Source organism: Leopardus geoffroyi, chromosome A3 (genome assembly GCF_018350155.1).
Source record: "Leopardus geoffroyi isolate Oge1 chromosome A3, O.geoffroyi_Oge1_pat1.0, whole genome shotgun sequence".
NCBI classification, from domain to species: Eukaryota; Metazoa; Chordata; class Mammalia; order Carnivora; family Felidae; genus Leopardus; species Leopardus geoffroyi.
In genome coordinates this window covers 40568173-40586905 of record NC_059336.1, presented here as the reverse complement: position 1 = coordinate 40586905, position 18733 = coordinate 40568173, and the positions used below count along the sequence as shown (strand labels likewise).

The 18733-nt window shown below is 36.1% G+C and overlaps 1 protein-coding gene and 1 long non-coding RNA gene across 3 annotated transcripts in view; one reads left to right on the top strand and one right to left on the bottom strand.

The window, feature by feature from the left end:
• Positions 1-18733, bottom strand: part of MACROD2 (mono-ADP ribosylhydrolase 2) — a 2046639-nt gene that overhangs the window by 988620 nt on the left and 1039286 nt on the right. The gene's annotated exons all lie outside the window — the stretch shown is intronic.
• On the top strand, positions 6374-18668 carry LOC123580526. The gene is made up of 3 exons (XR_006703350.1): positions 6374-7861; positions 15814-15942; positions 18463-18668. It is a non-coding gene; the product is annotated as an uncharacterized LOC123580526 (long non-coding RNA).

Genomic DNA, 18733 nt, shown 5'->3' with positions numbered 1-18733 from the left:
GGAAGCTCTTAGAATAACTGTGTAACTATCTAAATGGTCGCATGGTGCCCCTAAAATTTTTGACTGGTGTTGATTTTCTAAAAGTTTCTACTTAAAGTAAGGAAGATGGGTAATGCTAATTATTTAGTCCTACAAGTCTTACAAAGCTCACATGTCAAAAACATTTTTTTTTATTCTTTTTCCTTTTGCCCTTGCCAATTCTGGCTATCATTGCTGACATGCTCCTCAACAGTGTGGTGAATTTCTGTTTAGGAACATGTTTTTGGATTTACAAATGTTTGAACTCTCCAATTCTGGAATAAAATCAGCATGTGAGCCAGTTTTATAAAGCTGATGTTAAAACAAACAAACAAACAAAGGAAACATAATCTTGCCAATAAAACTGGAACTACACACTTTATATATTGGGGGGGGGGAGAATAAAAGTACTTGCTTCTAAATCGAAATTCTGTTGGCAGTGAGAAGATAAATTTTCAGGAAACAACCTATAGCTAAGCTGAAAAAATTTATTCAGTGTAAGAAAAATAGAGGGAGCAGGAAGAGATATCTGTGGCTCAAACGGTGAAAAAACTATTTCAAAACATGGTGGGAGGGAGTTTAGTTTATCTTCTGTCTTAAGATCTTTCAGTTTCTTAAAATCAGTAAACAAATGTGGCATGATTATAATAAAAACCCAAGAGGGATATATAGTGTCATGCTATACTTGTTCAAGGAAGGACAAAAAATGTTCTCTATAGAAATTTGGGGTCATAATTAATAATTCCTGTAATCAGACCTCTCTCATCTGAGTCCAGAATGGCAAGTGTGAGAAGACGCACACCTGGGGTGATGACGGTTTTTCTTCTCTCCTCCCCTCATTAGTGTGATAAGTTGATCAGAGTGGCCAGAAGGCACTGGAGGAACTTCTAGAATCCCATAGCAATCTTTAGGAAGGTCTTATAAATCTTCTATAATGTGATGATGACAGATTTTGCCAAGAATCCTATATGTTTTGGGCTTCTTTGGGGAAGGATCAAATTAAGGGGCATATTTTTAAACTTGCTGTCTTGGTGGAGTGTCTGGAGACCCAGGATCAGCCTGACCTATGCCGTCCCCAGTGGCCCAGGTCAACACCCATAATGAATGGACCAGGATACAGGAAAGCACAGTACAATTGCTGGACTTTTCCTGAGACAAAGTGCAAAATGCTATGCAATCAGCATTTGCAGCAAGGGACCAGCTGCCTCATATGCAGTCATGGTTTCATCACAGGCTAGTCTGATCAACCCTAGAGGTTGTCCCGTCTGCCTGAGTGGAGACATCCAATTACACACCATGACTACATTTTCTGGCAGTCAGACTTCCAAGCTTTCCAACACTTCCACAAAACACAATAGGGAAAAGGAAGGGGAAAAAATCCATCCAGCTATGATATAAAATCTATAAACACTTTTAAAATACAGATATAAATATAAATACAGATATCTTAATAAGGTGGAAATGAGCACAATTTATTAAATAAAAAAAGTGCTAAATAAACTGGCTGCAGTCATGCTATCCAACCACTGAAGTACATTTAATGAAGCTGGAATCCCCGTGGTTTATGTGGACTTTCACTATTATATAAAGAGAGAAGTGGTCTTCCTTTTTAAACATCAAAAAACCATTAGCACTTACTTATTTCTACCTAATAATAAAATTATCTGCATGTACATCTGTCTTTCCCGCTAGAGAAATGCCAAGTTTAAAACACTATGTGTTTCAAAGTCCTAACCCCTAATACCTCAGAATGTGACCTTAGTTGGAGACAGAGGCTTACAGATGTAGTAAAAATGAGGTCATTAGGATTCGTCCTAGTCCAATATGATTGGTGTCCTTATAAAAAAAAAATGACAAATGTGGACATAGACACAGACACACACCTAGAGAGAATGTCATGTGGGGATGGGGTACTGGAGTGAGGGATCTACAAGCCAAGTAACACGCAAGAATGGCAACAAACAACCAGAAACTAGGAAGAGGCAAGGGAGGATTTCCATACAAGTTGCATAAGGAACATGGCACTACTGACATCTGGATTTGGGATGTTTGGCCTCCAGGACTATGAGACAAAATTCAGTTGTTATAAGCCGTGATGTTTTGTAACTTTGTTACGACGGTCCTAGGAAATGGATCTCAGGACACACTCCTGAGATGTTCTCCCTTCATAAGAAGTAAAAACTATAATTTAATAGCCACCTACAGTAACAAAATACTTCACTGGATTCTCTGCTCCTCCCCACACTTACCCAGTAGATTTTATTTCCATCAGATCTGTTCAATTTAGCTGCAGGAAAGTCTTCAGCCCCCCAACACTGATCCTGTGCAAACAACGTAGTGGCAACTGTTGTCCTTATCCTGGCTTTAAAATGTTTTCATGCTATTTATAACCAACATGACATTTCCTTATTTTTTCTCTACCCCACTAGACCATAAGCCCTATGGGGACAGGGAGATTTATTTTTCTCTTTTGCTCACTGTTGGATTCCAAGTGCCTGTCACAGGGTCTGGCACATGACATTTCCATAAATGCTTGTTGTGTGGGCTGACTAAACTGATATCTATGTGGGGCACTGTGATAGGATCCACTTTAGGTAGAGAGGGAAGCAAGGTAGAGAAACTCTGTTCTCCAGGGAGGGGTGAGCTGGTTGTTACCCTGCAATAATTACACACATTCCCCTTTATCATAACTCAAAACAGGGAGCCCGGGTGGCTCAGTCGGTTGAGCATCAGTCTTCAGCTCAGGTCATGATCTCACGGCTCAAGAGTTCGAGCCCTGCATCAGGCTCTGTGCTGACAGCTTAGAGCCTGGAGCCTGCTGCAGATTCTGTGTCTCCCTCTCTCTCTCTGCCCCTCCCCTGCTCATGCTCTGTCTCTGTCTCTCAAAAATAAACATTAAAAAAATAAAATAAAAATAATAACTCAAATCCTCACAGTTCTTTCCTCTTTGGATTAAAGGAAATGCACTGGTCTGGGCATCAAGTAACTGGTTTTAAACCACAGCTTTTCTAACTTGGCCAAGTTAAGAGAAACCTGGCGACAAAAACCTAACAGTTAATGGCACTGTCAGAAGGAAGTGAAAGGAACAACACAGTGGCTAAGCGAGTGTGGGTTTTAGCTAAGACAGAGTTGTGGTTCTTTCACTTATTAGCTATGAAGCATTAGTCAGTCACAGCCTTGTTGAGTTTCAATTTCTAACTTATCTGAAAAAGGGGGTCTGGGCAGGAAGTAAAGCATTAAAACTCCTTCTGTTCTACAAAATTGTGACAGGAATTTTGCTGATTGAAGGACAAAGTTCAAGTGGAGATCGAAAAGTGAGTCATGCTATATTTCATTGTTTCTAAGTGAGTCATGCTATGTTTCATTGTTTCTAAGACACACTCTAAAAACAACAGTGTAACATCATTTTGAATTTCTTTTTTTTTTTTTTTTTAATTTTTTTTTTCAGCGTTTATTTATTTTTGGGACAGAGAGAGACAGAGCATGAACGGGGGAGGGGCAGAGAGAGAGGGAGACACAGAATCGGAAACAGGCTCCAGGCTCTGAGCCATCAGCCCAGAGCCCGACGCGGGGCTCGAACTCTCGGACCGCGAGATCGTGACCTGGCTGAAGTCGGACACTTAACCTACTGCGCCACCCAGGCGCCCCTCATTTTGAATTTCTATAAAACTCTAAGGAGTCTTACCATTGGTCAGTGAAATATGTTAAAAAACACACATTTTATTGTAACTGAATACATAAAAGCATAATAGCACCTTAACGTATCAATTTTTTTCACAGAGACCAAGCCTGTTCACTTGCAGGTAAATCTAATAGGTAGGCTGACACCCATATCAATCCTACACTTCTAGTGAGCTTTCTTGTACTGCTGAGGACAGAGAGCAAAACCCACCAGTTTCTATACTTCTTTGGACTGAGGATTCTGAATGCAAATTGGGTTTCTCCAGTTGGATTTGCCTGCACATGCTCTGGGAAGGAGGAAGGGAGCTCTTGGTTTTGACAGGCAAGCCTCATCCCAGAGTTATCTGGGTTTCTTGAAACATCGTTCTGAGAATAGATTTTTGCTTGGGAGCATTAATAGGCAGTTGTTGTGATGGTGGTGGTAGAAATCTCCTGATCCTCTACTGTCTCGAGCATGTGAAGGAGGTGAGCTCTTCTGGTGGCCTAGTTGCTATGCATTGTTCTGGAACTCATTCTGGGAGGCCCAGGGGAGAGCCTCATCTCCCTGCCCCTTTTTGCTAGATCATAAGCACCTAATTGCCTATCTTTCACCCTCCTTACTTAAAATACCTGAAATATCACTATCTGAAATAAGCAAGCCCCTTTTGATATGATGAAATTTCAACAAATTTTGCATAGTCTATTTACTCTTAAATCAGTCTCTACAACACACTTTCCTGAATATTTTTCAAACTATTTCTCCTTTTAAAAACGGTTTATTTCTGGAGCACCTGGGCGGCTCAGTTGGTTAAGTGTTGGACTTTGGCTCAGGTCCTGACCTCGCAGTTGGTGAGTTTGAGCCCCACATTGGGCTCTATGCTGACAGTTCAGAGCCTGGAGCCTGCTTCAGATTCTGTGTCTCCCTCTCTCACCACCCCTCCCCAGCTCATGCTCTGTCTCTCTCTCTCTCTCTCTCAAAAGTAAATAAACATTAAAATTTTTTTAATACAGTTTATTTCTTTTCAGAGAGAGAGAGTACCCATGCATGTGAGCAGGGGAGGGGCAAAAAGAGGGGTGGTGGAGAGAATCCCAAGTAGGCTCTGTGCTGTCACGCATGAAACGCTTGATCCCATGACCAATCTTGAGATCATGACCTGAGCCAAAACCAAGAGCCAGGTGCTTAACTTTAATGAGCCATGCAAGTGCACCAAAAGTAAATATTTCAGTCCTGCTTTGTTTTCCTTCTGTTCATTGCACTTTGACTAATATTTCTTTTGGTTTAAGAATCCATTCATTTTCCTCAAACTAGAACCCTTTTCAACCATTCATTCATATCCATTGATATTTCCACATCATACTTCTCTTTATTCATCATCCTATTTCCTCATTTTCCCTCACATTCTCACATATGTTCGGGATGGACCTGGTATTCTGGCACTTTGCATCTTGGAACTCCACTCCTACAAGAGGATTAGGCTCTCACTTCAGGTTCTGCATCTCAACCCCTCAGCCCCTGAACAGCTCCTGCTCCCCAGCTTCCTAATTCATCTTCACAGTCCCACATATTATAGATTATTTGCAACTTCATATGGAAGGTGTTTTCTGTTCCATATTTAACATTTAGAGGACCTCATTTAAGTGGTTGATATTCCTCACTAATTACCCAAATAAGACAAGGGATAAATTAAGGACTGACTCAATGGTCAGATACAAACATTTCCCTAGATGTCAGAGAGCAGGTGTGCATACTTGTAAAAAAAAAAAAAAAGATAGAAAAATCTAGATAGGTAGGTATGTAGGTAGATAGATAGACAGACAGACAGACAGTTTCTGTTTCTAGTTTTGTTTGCAACTGAAACCTGATCAATACAGTAGGGTCCACTAGCTGAAATTCCAAGTTGTATTTCTTGTACTAACCTCCCTCATAATGCATTATTATTATTTCTAGTCTCTTTAAAGTTGAATGGAGTAGAATTTCATGACAAGGCAATCAGAGCAGAAAATTTTCCTAGTTGTTTTAATGATTTTTCCCTAATCCTCTAAAGGGGTCTTACTTCTTACCCACATCTACTTTGACAGCACTTTTTTTCAGTTTATTTATTTATCTTGACAGAGAGAGAGAGAAAGGGAGAGAGAGAGAGAGAGAGAGAGAGAGAGAGAGAGAGAATGAGTGGAGGAGGGGCAGAGAGAGGGAAAGAGAGAATCCCAAGCTGACTCCACCCCAGTAGAATGGAACCAGACTCAGGGCTCCATCCCACAAACCTTAAGATCAAGACCTGAGCCAAAATCAAGATTAGGACACTTAACCAACTGAGCCACCCAGACACCCCATTTTGACATGTTTTAAAGCAACTGGCTTTTATCAAAAATTTGCAGTATATTAGATTTTTTCATAGAAACAACTGTCTTTTTGTCCACATAATGTTACATCAATTAGCATAAACAGGTTTGAGGGAAAACTGACTCTTAATAATTGAACATTGTCGTTGGTAGAAGCAAAGTACTCAGCCTTTCTAAAGAGTAGCCAGCCAGCCCAAGAGCAACATGCTGCGATCATAACACAGACACTGTACAGAGAGAATAGAAAGCAGGAGATGATAATTTCTCCTGTTAGGAGATGATAATTTCCAAAACTTCCATCGAACCAATCTCATAGTTTGGTTTGTTTTGTTTTGTTTTTGTTTATTTGTGTGTCTTTAAAAAAAGATGAAAAAATTTTTTTTATAAAGCACCTAGAACTATGCCCAGAATAACCATAGGCACTGAATGAATACAACCTCTGTGTTTATGGAAGTGAAGAATTTATGCTAGCGATGATACGTAAGCTCTCTGTATCATAAAAGGTTGTAGTAATTGCATGATTCCAAGTTATTTGATTATTCTAATCAAGTCACAAGAGGCAAAATCAAGCCCTTTAAATCAAATATTATTCAGGGAAGGTCAACATATTATACAATTATCAAACAAAACACTGTACCTCAAATCGGTCCAATAAAGAATTAGCCAGTTACCAGAACAGCCCTTAAGGAATGAAAGTGTGATTGATAGTGTGGCTTGACTGAAGCAGAGCACAAATTCTGGGCATCCCTGGGGGCTGGGATGGTTCCATAATACAAGAACTACAAAAGTCTATGAGTAAATTCTAGCCAAAGCTGGGAAAGTACCTAAAGATAGAGGAACTACAGGGTAGGGGATAAAGGAGACAAAGTTCCACTATTGCATCAAAGCAAGCTATAAGCCATGTGAGTGCCACTTTAATGCTAACTAAAGTTTACTCTTTGAAAATTAAAATGTGTGGTATGTGTGAGAGTGCTCCAACAAGAATATTCAATTAAGTAGAACATACCATTCCCTCGCCATGTGAGATAAGGTGGAGTTTACTGTTCTTACACTCACAAACTCCCACTTGAACAAGTCTGTACACAAGACACTTAGAAGTTCCCAGGAAACAAACAGACGCCTTGGGCTTCTGCAGGTGAATTTAATCATTACCATATTATTACAATGATGAAAGACATGCTAAATTTTGTATTCCTTAAAGCCAACCACGGTTATAGGAAATTCCTGTCTCTTCTGTCAGTAAAACATCTGCCATAAGATACTGAAGGGTTTGCTTTTGACAGACGCTTTTCCAACAATTGTTTTTATGCTTGAAGGTTGCCATTTTATTTAGCAAAACAGCCAGGAGGTCTTTGGAGCTTCCCATCTCATTAGTTAAACCGATACTTCATTACGTCATTCATATCTAGATTTTTATCACAAATGGATACATTGTTCTTCCATCCATCCATGTTCAAAGAGTGATCCTTAACTCCATACTCTTCACAATATTATAACTTTGGGGGAGACCGCCTAAAGGGAAGTTCTGAAGATATGTAGGGATCAAGCACTCCTCCCAAGTCTACAAAGTTGTATATACCAGAGTGAATGCTGATAAGGTTATTCAGAAAAATGGAGCATTGGGACCTTTACTGCCTCTGTTGGTGAATAAAACACATTTAATAGTAAGTAGTTTGAATAATAATCCACTCAGAATTCCCAGAGAAAACAGGTTCCATTTATCACAACCAAAGGGCTCTAGAATTGATGACAATTTATTCACTTATGTGCCTTCTCTGTGGCTGCACCATAGTTCCAAGGGGGAAAACAAGTGGCTGTCGCTGTCACTTAATTTGAAGCTAAAGTAAGATTGTCTTCAGCGGCAAAAGAAATAAAATACTATGTGAATAAGTGTGTGTGTGTGTGTGTGTGTGTGTGTGTGTGTGTAGATAAAAAAGATAGCTAACTAGCTGATAGCATAACCCATTTAGAAGAACTAACTCTGCTTAGTTAAGTGTAATTAAAGATATGCTTAAAAAGGATGTGGAAACTGTTAGTTAATAAGAGATCCCTTGTCATTCTCACACTTCCATGACAGTACTTCCTTTAGAAGTTGACTGTGAGGTTGTTTTATGACTTGTTTTTGCTTCTTGTTACTAGGTTAAAGTGTATCCCAGATAGATGAGACATAGTATTTATAAATTACAAAAAAGCGGGGCGGGGGGGAACTCATTACTTCCCAATTATTTCCTGTGTCCTCAAGAAAAACGTCCGCAAAGCCTCTATCCTCTGAAATTCTACAGTACCGATTGTTCCTACTATATTAGATTTGCTTAATAACTAATGACTTGTTTTCTTCTCCCAGAGCGGGGGCTGTTTTACAACAGAAAACATTTTTGTTCATCTTAGTAACCCTAGTAACTCACATAGGGCATTGGGCCTAGAAGGCTCTTAGTAAATACTATTGTATGAGAGAATAAATAAATAAATAAATAAATGCGTGTAGTATTTAGTATTATTCCATATCTTTTTATATAAATTGTGTGTCCTATTTCCCCTGAGTATGTTGGAAGGCTGAGGGTCACAGGTCCATACCATAAATAGCCCTCAGAAAGCATTTTATTTGCCCCATGGTGATAGCAATAGAGTGTGTGTTAGTTTATAACTAGATTGTTTTTTTTTTAATTGGAAGATTTCATGGGTTTTGTTGTGCTTTGTTTTTTTGTTTTTTGTTTGTTTTTTTTTTGTTGTTGTTGTTTTGTTTAGGAGAGAGATATTTCAAGTTTCTTTTCAAAAATAAAGCAGCAGTATGTCGAAATTCCTGCAGGGCTATGATCAGCTGAAACTGAGTAGAGCCTGTCCTGTTCAAAAAATTCCAGTTTAATACCACTCCCTAATGTCTTCCGGGCAATAAGGCAAATGATCAGGCTCCATTTATAATGGCATACCCTTTGTTGTTTTTCTTACACCATTACCACTTTGCTCTTTTAGGTTATGTCACTGGTCCCTGTAGGCATTGGAGTTTGCACCACATTAAACCTAGACATATATATATATTTTTTTCCTCCATGTTGTGTCTATTAGGCTGTATATGCACAAGAAAATGAGTAAATATTGGTTGATAATGATCATTAATCATAATAATATTAAAAACAATCTGTAAGGTAACATTTCCTAGATATGACCATCACCTTCAAAAAATAAGTCCCACTAGAAAACCCAAATTTTAGATTTTTAAACTTCTCTTTTCAAATTAATTTAGTCAAACTGAAAATAGACCAAGCATGTTGCATTTTACTACAAGCCAATGAGAAATTGATAACAATAATATAGTATATTTTAAATAAATGTTAAAACATGATTAAACATGTTGCATTTAACTCTAGATTTGACCATTTGTCCCTAAACATTTCAGAGGAAGCCTGGATACAAGTCGTCTCAGGCCAACAGAAGACAACAAATATGAAAGAGCAGAGTGTTGAGCTACTTTCTTCTCTTATCCCTCAGACAGTGGCTCTTAAAATGGAGAAAAATTGAAGGCCCAGTTACAGAGTCCCTGAGTAATTGAGTGTTGAGTGAACTGCCCTTGGACAAAAGCACTTTTAGAGGTGATCTGGTAGTTTATCAAATGAACATTTACTCACTGACAGCTGTAGTACTCAGAGTGTTCTGGGTCCTTCTTTTTCCCAAACACCCATTTTCTATTGTTGTTGTGGATTTTTCCTGGCTATCAATCTAATCCTGTCTGTCCAGAACCCCACCATTATTCCCCAGATGATAGGTGTAGAGGATTTTGTAATGTACAGCATTTACCAGACTTTTCACATATTCTCATTCTGCAATAATTTTTGCTAGGGTCTGATGAAGGGAATATTGTGGTTTCATACAGTGGACACAAAGTTTGGGATCATTTTGCCATATACAAATTTATAATCAAAATACAGCCTAAAACAAACATATTTTTTATGAATTACCTATTTTAAAATTATTAAAGTATTATAAGCATGTAGAAAAGCATAGAGAATAATCTATATTTTCAATCAATGTTAAATTTTAATATTTTGTTTGCCATATTGGCTTTGGAAATATTGAAATATAACACACATACAACAAAGTAGACAAATCTTAAGTTTTATGACTAAGTGAACTTCTACAATATCCGGTATCACCCTCCTAGAACAAATTATAAAGCATCACCAAAATTCGAGAAACATTATACCTAGTCCCAATAATTTATAATAGATCTTAATATTTGGAAGTATAAGTCCATCAAATTTGTTCCTTTTAAGACTGTCTTTGCAACTCTGGGCCCCTATATTTAATTATATATAGGTAGATGATATAGATATAGAAATAGATATAGATATAGATAGCTATAGACATAGATAGCTATAGCTATAGATAGATCTTAAAACCAACCTGCTATATTACACACACATACACAAAGTTAGTTGCTGAAAATTTGTATTTATTACACTTAATCTAAAGATCAGCTATAATAGAATCAATGTCTTATTTTTGGTCTTTTAATCAATGAACATGGCACATCTCTGCATTGATTTATGACTTAATTTATTTCTCTAAGAAATGTTTTGAAATTCCTACATAGAGGTCTTGCATATATTTTGTTGGATTCCTAGGAATCTACCTATTCCTAAAATGTTGATTTTTCTTTATATTTTTTGTTGGCCTAATTTTTGGGCTAGTGTTTTAGTTTTATTTTATTCTTTGACAAATGATAACTATATGTATTTAAGGTGTACTATGTGATTATTTTATATACCTATATGCTGTGAAATGGCTACCACAATCAAATTAATTAACATTATATATCACCTCACATAGTTACCATTTGTGTGTGTGCTAAGAGCACTTAAAATTCACTCTTAGCAAACTTCAAGTGTCCATTATAGCAGTGTTAACTATAATCACTACGCTATGTATCATATCCCCATAACTTATAAGTTTGTACCCTTTCACTAACATTTCCCCAATTTCTCCAACCCCATTCCCTGGCAACTACTACTCTACTTTCTGCTTCTATAAGTTTGACTTGTTTAGATTTCACATATGAGGTCAAACAGTATTTCTTTCTCTCTGATTTATTTCATTTAATATAGTTTTCTCCAGGTTAAACCGTGTTGTCGCAAATGGCAGGATTTTCTACTTTTTATGGCTGAATAAGATTCCATTATAGATAGATAGATAGATAGATAGATAGATAGATAGAGGTGTACAATTTCTTTACCATTCATCCACTGATGGAAACTTGGGTTGTCTCCACATCTTGGCTATTGTAAGAATGCTACAATGAACATGGAGGTGCAAATATTTCTATGAAATACTGATTTCACTTCCTCTGGATATATACTCAGAAGCTGAATTGGTGGATCATATATCAGTACTATCATTAGTTTTGTTTTTTTTTTAGGAATTCTATACTGTTTGTATGATGGCTATATTAATTTACATCCCACACAGTGTATAAGTAAAGATATCTAGTATAATAAAGATACCTACGTGTTTTCTTTGTGGGAAGGCTTTAAATAATAGTTTAAATTTCTTTTAAAAAATTATGAGTATTTATATACTTTAAGTCAAAGGAATTTGTGAAGTTAAAATATGTTCAAACATATTAGCATAAAGTTATCCATATGTCTTTTTTTTGTTAAAAATTTTTTGTAAGATTGGTCGTGAATGCTGATATTGGTAGACTGTGCTTTCTTGCTCACTCACTTTCTGCATCAATTACATTAGAGTTTAGCAATCTTATTAATCTTTTAAAGAACTAGTCCTTGTTTCAAAGCTCTCTATAATGTCTTTGTTTTCTATTGCATCAATTTCTTTTATTATCTTTATTACCTTTCTTGTACTTTTGCTTCTTGAGCTAAATACTTAGATCAGTGACTTTCAGCTTTCCCTACTTTCTCACACATGCCTTTCAGGGTGTGCAAATTTCCCCCTCAGCACTTGGTTAGCTGCATCTCACAAGTTTTGATATGAGCATTTTAATTGTCATTCATTTCAAAATATTTTCTAACGTCCGTTATGATATTTTAATTCCATAATTATTTAGGTCATTTTTAATTTCTAACTATTTAAGTATTTTTTAATTAAACACATTTTGTTATTAATATTTAGCTTAATTCCAGAGAATATACTCTCTATGAGTTTTCAAAGCCTTACATCCATATGAATTTAACCCTTTGAAATTTAATGAGCTTGACATGACTATTTTAGACTTGACACTTTTTTTTCAATTAATCTATCTTTTGTCTAACTTCTTTTCCATTAAATTGTCTTTTAAAATACTTTAGTACCTCTTATAACTTAGCAAATAATCTCTTAAGTTTTATTTGTAAACATGAATCTATAAGATGGGTAAAATCCAAATAAAAATGATAGCTAGTATTTCATATTTTATCTCTCAAATTATTCTACAACTTAACACTGATTTGTCAATGTGTTTTATGTGTACAGTTGACAATTAAGGGTCCATATACAGTATATATTGAAAAGAAAATAAATATTGATATGAAGTCTTAATATTTATTAAGTATTTGGTTCATAATCAGAATTCTCATTTAAAAAAAAACAAGTCTGAATCAAAAAGAAATAGTGTTTGGATTACTATTTATATTCATTGCCTAGAAAGGTTATAATTCTACAGTGGTAAAATAATTGTCAATGGCATTTTTCCACCAAGTTCAGATTATGAGAACCACCCTAGGTAGGATCATGGGAGATACCAATGGGCTTTTTCTTCTCTGCTCCTCCATATCCATTTCCATACTTCTCTGCCCTGCTTTTTGACTAGAAAGAAGTAGGAAGTTGACCCCTATCTACTGTTTCAACTGGCACCCTTGCCATCTGGCTTCCAGTTAGGTAAATGCAATGAGAGACTGTAGTAGAATAGGTAGTGGGAAGAGAGGTGAAGAACGTTTTTTGATTTTTTTTTTTTTGTTTTTTTGTTTTTTTTTTTTCTCCCCTAACCTACTCTTTCTTCCCTGAGCATGATTTTGACAGTGGTTACAACCCTCAAAGGTGAAAACTCCTGCCTGGTATCCCTTCTTCTACTTGCAAAGATTGTAAAACATTTAATTTGTTTTTTTATTTATTCAATTGAGTGTCAACTATGTTTAGTTAGTATGCTAAACCCTAAGAAAAAAATTACATGCATATATGCCGATATACATATTATATGCATGTGTACATACATGTGCATATATGTATTTGTGTATGCATTTATATGTGTAGGAGTATATATATTCTCCTATTTAATTCCTAAAACATTTCTTGGATGGCTTCCCACTATCAATAGTGAAGATAATCATACCTGATGCCTACTTGAAGATTCAACAAGGATGTATTATTTTTTGAAAATTTATATGCAATTAAACTTTGAAGGCTAAATCATATTTTAATCATGTTGAAAGCCAACTTAAAAAAAAAACTCCTTAAGTGAATTCTGGATCCCTTGATAAAGCAAATAATTCTTTCATAAAGATTAATTCCATCCTAATTTATCTGTTTTCGAAGTTAAAATTTGTGTATTCAGCTTTTCTTTTAGATTTTAAAGTTCAACCTGTACAAATAATATATCTTACTAAGCCTTCATTTAAGCTGTCAGTTAAGGAAATAAGTCTTCAATTGTCTGCAGACTAGAACATTTAGTTGTTGTTTTACAGGTGACTTATACTGCTTCATATTTTTTTTTCTTGTTAAATATCACAACATTTATTTTGTATTATCTGGGTAGCATGACAGCAAATCTGTGAAGGTTAGGCACAATACGAACATGAATTAATTTTAATTTATAATTTTACTATCTCCAACTAGATAGGTGGCAAAATGTTTTTGTGAGACAGGATTTTCTGATCAGTATCACAAACTATAAGGACACATGGAAAATTAAAGCTTATTTATTGCACACAAGCCATATGCTCTCATAGTTGAATATTCACTGGTTGTGATTAAAAGTTTACCCCAAAAGTTTACCCAAAGGGGCATACTTCTATAAAACTGGTGGGTCATTGACCTAAATATGGTAGTAAAGTTCCCTCTCTCATACATTTTTTTTTAAGCTACCATAGCAGATAACATCTGGTTGCATGTAATCTAAATTCATCTGAAATCCCAATGTAAACAAGTTCACCAATAGCAAGGGGCAGTTAAACATTCCACTGGCTTTAGATAATTGAAACCATCTCCAAAAAAATTACCTTCAATTACCGGACTCCAAGAAAGAAGCAGACAGCTCTGGCAAAGTACCAGAAAGAGCCGGTGGGGGTGTGGGGACAGGGGGAGGGTTGAGAGAAAGAAAGAGAAAGAGAACACAAAGTCTATTTTCCAGAATACAATGGAAGATCATTAAATATTCTACTGTATTTATAAGATAGGATGGTTAATGTCATGCCCACCCAAAAGATATTTTTAGTGGGAACACAGGATTAGAGCCTAGAAAGCTATTGTCATTTGCTTTTATTTCAGATTCTTGCTTTCAAGCAGTAATATTTCTAAAACATCAGAGGCAGAAGGGTCTTTTTTTAATCTGATTTTCAAAAAAAATTGAAGAAACCACAATTTCCAAGTTTTTAACATTTTTAAAAAATTTCTTGTAGCTTTCAGGCATGCAAGTGAACCATTACTTGTACATATTTAAGTATATAAATTTGGCTTTTAGAATTATAAACTAGATGCATGCCTAAAAACTTACAATTCTCTGGTTTATGGCATATGTTGCATTAAGGTATTTATTATAGCCTTCTTTTGAAATGGTTATCAAATCATTTTATCCTTTTAGTCTTTTCTATAACATCTAATCTCTGAGAATAGTGAGACAAGATTTGCTCAAATTCTCTTACATCTTAAAGGCTACACGGAGTCAGGGAAAATGTATAATATTACATTAGATTAATTAATATACTGTAACAATCAACTTGTCAATCTCTATGTCAACCTACTGCATTAGTGTATTATCAATAATAATAATAATAAGGTTTTGATGGTAACCTGACCCATCTGCAAATAATAAAAATAAAATAATAATAATGATTTTTTGTGCTAGACAATGAAGTCAGCAGACTTCTAATTGAAATGTCAGGACAATATGCATTTTAACTAGCTTCTAGACAGATACATTACAACACTTAAATTCTAGAAATAGAGACACCACTGTGTTTTATTTACTTTGTGAGCAAGATCATTAGACCAGTTCTGACACAATGCTGCAAGCTTGCTATGACGAATATTGCAGATGGGAAATCCATGTTTTAATAAAAGATTTCACTTCAGAAAAGTGATCCTAAAGCCACTTATCCAGAAAGAGAAATACATTATTTTCTCTACCGGGTGGCCTCAAATAAGTTCTAGATATAAAACAAAAAGAAGAAACCAAACAAAAAGAAGCATTGACTGCCATATTAACACAGTTCTTACCATAATCTGTGATTATGTGATATATGCATGTGTTAACTTGTCTGTATCTCCCTCTGCCCTGACCTAGAATGGCAGAGATCATGAATGCTTTGTACATAGGAGTACATTCTGTATCAACTAAAACACTTAATAGCTTAGTAGGAACTCAGTAAATGTCTTATATATGAATGGATGAATGAGTGAATGGTCACAGTAACCATTTTGATCCGAATAGTCCCAATTTCTTTTATTCACTATGTATTTGTAGATTTGAAGCATTAATTAAAGTAGTGCAAATAGAATAACTGAGTCCCAATCCAGTCCATGCCCAAACAAGTCCAGACTCCATTCCACTGCCAACAAAAATATTTCACCTTACCTTGCCTTTATCCTTTACAGGTCTGTCTACCCTGCAAAAGTCAGCTCTATTTTCAAAAAGAACTTGATTTTCGGTCTGAATAATCCCTTTCTGAAGTGGGCAATGAACAAGTAATAGATTAATAAATTAAACTGAAGACTGAAAATAAGGTAACTTGGTCCTAATCCTAGTCCTGTCTTTTCCGCTGAGAGGCATTAGGAACATTACATCTTTTTAAGTACCACGTTGCTCCTTTGAAAAGTACACAAGCTTAATTCCTAAGGTCTATCTTTCAAGGATGTTTGACAAAAATTCAGGCTTAAATATATTCATTGTGGAGGTTGAGAATTTTCCTTACAGTAACATTTAGTTAGAGTCTACCCAAGAACTGGCTATTTGTTTTTGATGTGTAGGCAGTTTGTTTGTTTGTTTGTTTGTTTGTTTGTTTTTTAAATGATGAATGGCATCAGTGATGGTATATGTAATATCAGTGATGGCATCAGTGATGCCCAGGGTAAGAGACTCCTGTCCATGTACAGCCAGTGAGCAGACATCTGAGGGGAGGGGTGAATAAAACTTTTTTACTTGTTTGTACTGATACCGTTCAAGGTTTGAGATGGATTGGGGAAAGCAGAAGGCATCTGAAATCATTTCCCTTGTTTGGGAGGTGACCAAAAGCAGCAGCAGGCCCAGTCAGCTCTGTACAAGACAAGGAGATACTTTACTATGACCTGCAGAATTTCATAGTGAAACTAAATAAATATGGGAAAAAGGCTAGTCTCACAGAAAGATACAGAATTCTCCCTTGTCTTGATCTCTCTCTTCCTGGCTCTAAAGACTTGGCTACTTTTTAAAACATGTTCATTTACTCAGCTTGTACTTCTATGAACAGTTAGAACATTCTTTTGAGTGCCCCATCAAGAATCCTGAGCAATCTCAAAGACAGATATGTTTCTATGCTCACTCATCCCCCCACCCCCATGATTTAGGGGATCCCAGAGCAAAGCATATGAGTAATAGGTGGTGTCCTTTCATTGTCAATACCTTTCATTGAGCTGCTCCCCTCTGGCTCCATCTGAAGGCTGCTAATTAGAGTTCTGGACTATTGAAGTTAACTCTACATATTAAGGTTAAGGAACACTGTTTTCACTTCTCTTGGTCCTTGCTGAAACAAGGGCCTTTTCAGGGTTTTTTTAAGCAAAGTTCCCAGGTCCAGGTAGAGTTGACCCTTTGTCTCCAAAGGTATCTGAATAAAGCAGGCTGGCAAATCTGCCACTTCCAAAATAACCATTCTCAGCTTCTTAATTCAAAGTGTGTCCCTCCTTCTGTAGCACTATTCAAGCTGCATCCTTCCCAAAGTTCTAAATTCACATTAAAAAAAATCTGTTATCTATCTCCCACCTATTAATGCTCAGACTGATCATGTTTCCAAAACTCTTTCACTGACACAGGGAAAATGGCCCGTTTCTGAAGCTGGGGATTTATGGTTTCAAGTGAAATCCCAGACCAACTGATGGGTCCCAGGGAAACGATCAGTTTAACTTTCTGTCTCACCTAACCCATCAGCTATGTATCAAAACTGACCCAACCAGAGAATCATTTTAAATCACTGATTTTGGGTTATAGCCAGGACTACAGATCATTAAGATCTCCAGAGAATATAATTCCTTTTAACGTTATTAATCAGATCCAAGTCAACATTGAAATGAGTTTCCTTCACCCAGGGTATTTCTCTATTCTTAAAACATTATCAGGTCGGTCCACTGATTATTCCATTATATGCCATTTTTATATACCATTCCTTCATCCAGAAGAGCAATATATAAAATAACTGGGATTTTTACAAAAGACTAAATTCTATATGTTACTATAAGATGACTATTTTTTAAGTTATGTAATTAACACACACACACACACACACACACTTATACACATATATACACTACTTTGCACATACTAAGTAGTCACAGAATGCTTACTGATGAATTCACCTGTATAAACATTGCTTTTATTTTAATAAATACAATCTTATCTGTTCCTTCTAGACTTTATTATTTTCTATAAATACATATTCCCATGCGAAAACCACAGAATTATTTGCAATAATTTAAATATTAAAGAGTACTTTTAAATGTCCTGAAGAATCCTTGACACAGATGTTTTAAATGAAATTTAAAAAATAAAACTCACATATGATCTCCTGTATTTCATCAGCTCCCTACTAAAGGAGGCTATGTTTGAAAATGAGCTTTGTTAGTTAGTTTTCAAGCCAGCATTAATGTTGGATTTGTGGCCTTTAAAAGTGAGCTCCCGAGAAAATGTGCAGTGAAATCCCAGGTGTGGATACTGACGGACCACACAGATATACCAAATCTGTAGTTTTTAGTCTGCAGTGAAATAGATGATATCTTCAAACACAAGCATTACATGAAGCATCAATGTCACTTGAAGACAGATTCCTCCAAGAGCTTCTGAAGAAACCCTTCCTTTTTGGGGGTTTCACAAACACAATCAGTAAGAGAATTAAGTTCATCGAGAGAATTTAAACCCCATTTTGGGCAAGACTTTGGCTGCCTTGCCCTCATTACCATAAACTGAGGGGGCCGAGTATGCTTGATATTTGTAAAGTCTAACTTTTGGAAAATACTCATTGAGACTCCCCACATTAACCCCGATCTTTCCACTTCCAGGCATGGAAGTCACAGGACCCACTTCCTGAAAACAAGTGGAGGAGGTAACTTTCCACCTCTCCTGGCTGCAGAGCTTCACCCTGAAGACTTCCTATTTCCTGAATTCAGACCAGCAATGATTGCTTCAGAAACTTCTGCTCATGAGATGTTACCATATATCTGACCATGAATGCATCCTATTAAAAACATTGTGAATATTTATATAACTTGGGATCTCATGGAGACTCTAGCACATATCTGCATATAATATATATTCAACACATATTTGCCC